The following is a 3,679-nucleotide window of genomic DNA, read 5'->3' on the forward strand; positions in this document are numbered from 1 at the left end:
TCCTAGCTACTTAAGGGCCTGAAATCTGAGGATTCAGAGTCAAAGCCAGGCCAGAATATCAAATCCCATTGTCTCTTCTCTCTAACGAGGGAAAAAAAAATCCAGAAGTCTAGTTGGGCTCATGTGGTAGGGTGCTAGCCTTGAGTGGAAAAGGTAACAGGAGTATGAGGCCCTGAGTTCAAGTCCCAGTACTGACAAACATAAAATAAACAAGAAATTGATGTGGAGACATGGTTTATTTTTCTTCGTTAAGCTCCGGGCTCCATTGGCTCCATCTGCAAGGGCGGTGCCGGGCAGGGGCAGCGCTGCACCAAGGGGCTGTGTGCTCCATGTTGTTCAGCGTCCTCCCAAAAGAACACCGCAATGAAACTTTCCCGAGAGTGTGGAGACATCTTCACAACCTTGCCGACCGGGACATGCAAGCCATTTAAAACCATGTAAATAACGAATAGACTTCCCCATGATCACAGGCAGCGCCTCGCAGTGCTCTTGGAGCCCTGCAGTTTTTCAGTCGGGCAGCGATCAGGGCCGGGGAGCCCTGGCGCCCCGCCCCCGGCCGCCCCGCGCCCCCCGGCCCCGCGCGGGAGTCCATCTGGCACAGGGTGAGCGCGCGCGTGCGCGCGCGGTCCACGCCCGATGGTGACTCCGCCGACCCCCCAAACGGCTGACCCCGCCGGTCAGCACCGAGGGGCGCAAAGCCGATCAGAACAAAGGAAGCCAGCATCTCAGCCCGCACCCGGCCCAGTGGTGCATCTCCGGCCCGAGCGAGCAGGCGCAGCTCTGCGGCCGGGTTGTTCTGAGCGGGGAGGGAGGGAACCGGAGGGGGTGAAGGGGGGAGGGAGGCGCAGGCCCCGGGAAGGGTGAGCTCCCGCCCCTCCGCCCCGTCCTGGGGGGGGGGTCTCCTTGCCGAACCCAGTGCTTTGGTCCTCTATGGGAATCGGCAGGTGCCTTGCATGAGCGCCCGCTGGCTTGGGAAGGTCTCTCCCCGCAGATGCTTTCTACCCCGTGAATGCTCCCCGCGGGTCTCCGCCCACGGGCCCGGCTCTCCCTCTCCAGCCCACCCCGGCTGCCACCACTGCAGCCATCGGTCCCAAGGACCCGGGGTCGCTTATCCTAATGGTGCCCAGGGCTTGTCACCGCCCCAGGTCTCCGGGGCCTCCATCCTGACATCGTGGCCCTAGTCTGCATTTCAGATTTGGGGGGAGACTTATACCCTGTATCCTCCCCGTCCCAGAATAGGGCTCCTGAATCCCCCTGAGAGACTGGGGGGGGTAGGGGGAGAGAGGGCGGGAGGGACTCCGGGAAGAGCCCGCCCATCCCCATGCCTTGCTGCTCCAAGCCCGGCCCTGGCTTTTCTCTAGATGGTTTGGAGGCTGCAAAACAAAGTCTTCAGCAAGCCAGCCTCACAGCTGGACCCCCACCCTCCCACGAACTGACTAGAAGGTCTTGCTCACCTGCAGAGTCCTGCAGGAAACCTGAACTCACTGGGCGCTTGCTGCGCGCCTCCCTCTGGCAGGCCTGGGCTCTGGAGGCGAGTCTGTGACCCCAGACACTGCAGCACACCTCCCCGACTCCTAGAGCTGATGGGGCAACATTAGCAAATCCGTCTTTCAGGAGACTGTCTCACCCACTGGCGTACCCTAACCTAGTGGCAACTTCTAGTGGCAACTTAAGTCAGGTCATGATGATGGTTCTGCTCTCCGAAGGCAGCCGAGGGTGGTCACGGAGTTCTGCAGAAATACGCTCCAACTTCTGCTTTAAAATGCCAGGGGAGGAAGATCAGGCCCCGGAAATTCTTCTGAAGTGAGAAAGGTCAACTGTATGTGAATGTATGAATAAATTCTGCAAAGCTGGAACTAGAAAGATGCAAGTGAGAAAGGATGCAGGGAAAGCCACAGCTGATTGCCAAGCCTTAAAAAGAAGCACTCTACACTGAAGAAAACCCGGGGAGAAAAACCCACCTTTTCCTCAAGCCACACAAGCTATTCGGTGGCAGGAAGGGAAGGCAAGTGCTTCTAACCCAGAAAAATCCTGTGTTGTACTGAGAGGCAGATCTGTTCTAAAAGCTTCCCTTACTGTAGGGATCCACGCACAGCACATGCAAACACACAGTGGCATCTCCAACCAGCCCCTTTAAGCTCCCATCAAATGAGTCTGTTTTCTGTGAGAACTCGATTCTGCTGTGGAAGGTCTTGGCCTGCTATAGAATATTCCTGCTCTGGATTTTCCAATAGCTTCAGTCTCTTGTCTTTTGGAGTCAGCTTGTATCCTCCCTGCCCCCCCACGCTTTTCCTGACCTTTTTCTGGGATCCTTCCAGCCTCCTGGCTGCTTCCTTTCAGAAGTAAACCAGGAACTAAATATATATTTGTACAGTTTCGTCTGAACTAACTATAATTAGAAATTCTCTTTTCTCTCATTCGTTTCTTTGCCCACTTGTTTATTGCATGTCTGCCTCCGCTAGAAGATAAGCTCCATGGGAACAGAAAACGTTTGCACTCGCTCTCTCCCAGCGCCTGAGCCAGTTTTTGGCAAGGGAAAGTGCTTGGTAAATATTTACTGAGTGGACAAATGAGAAACACTGTCAGCTCTGATTTAACGAAGCCGCTTTGATTTCCATGCCACCTCAAGCAGCCACCTTGGATGCCTGCCTTTCCCCCAGTGCTGCAGTCTGCATTCAGGTGAGGGCTCCCCCTCAGTCTGGCTCCATCGCTTCCCTAGAGCCGCTCTCCCGATGGCCAAGTCTTTCTTCAGCGTCAGACACAATGGCCTTTCTCAGCTGCAGCTTTTTTGATTTATCTGCAGACTCTACACCAAGGAATTGCCCTGAGAGGGTTCCCATAGGACCCAGACTAGATGGAGCCTTTGCTTTTCTTCGTGTTTTTGCTTTTCCTTCCCACTGTCCTGCGAAAGAGAGTTCCTTGAGGGTCTACCCTTAGCTCTTGGCTCACTCCTCTCTCCTCTGCACAAGGAAGGCTGAACCTCCCCTTCCTTTCCCAAGACCTACAGAGATGACTGCCCCTCCCTCCCCCCAGGTGTCATCAGATATGGCTGATCCTTTGCTCTGAGCATGCATAGCATTATTTTTCTGCATTCACCTGATCTCAGAAAACCATTGTGCAACTAACTTACTTTTGCCAATGAGTTCTGGTTAGAGGTGTTGGAAGTCCATGCTTGGTTTACTTTGTTCTCCTTTCTCTATTTCCAAAAGCACTGAGAATATAGTACATCCAGTTGGAGCCTCCATTGAACTGAGTCTTTGGGTAAAAGACTGAGCAGAGTCCACTGCTAGATTGCAAGAAACAGCCAATGTGAGTTCAAAGTCAGAGCTATTGTTTGCTGTCACATTGTTACTGTCTATCCTTAGCAGAATCTATGCTTACTAAGGCTGCTCTTCAGTCTGAATTTTCTTTGAGGCTCAAATTCTACTTCTCCATCTGCCTTCAGGATTTCTATTTGGACTTACATAAGAAAAGTGTAAACCCAGATTGGAGTTCTGGGAAGATGGCGGAGGAGAAGCTGGAATCTGAACAAGCTCTCGCATAGAAAGCAGTTTTAGAGTTCCAGTGAACAGTCCTAAGCCAGAGAATCACACCAAGTGTGCCATCACAGGACAGAGAGTTAGACAAGAGAGGGAAAGCCAAGGCAAGAAGACACATCTGAGCGCTTGCCAGCAGCCAC

Source organism: Dipodomys ordii, unplaced genomic scaffold (assembly GCF_000151885.1).
Source record: "Dipodomys ordii isolate 6190 unplaced genomic scaffold, Dord_2.0 Scaffold17, whole genome shotgun sequence".
In the NCBI taxonomy this organism is placed as follows: Eukaryota; Metazoa; Chordata; class Mammalia; order Rodentia; family Heteromyidae; genus Dipodomys; species Dipodomys ordii.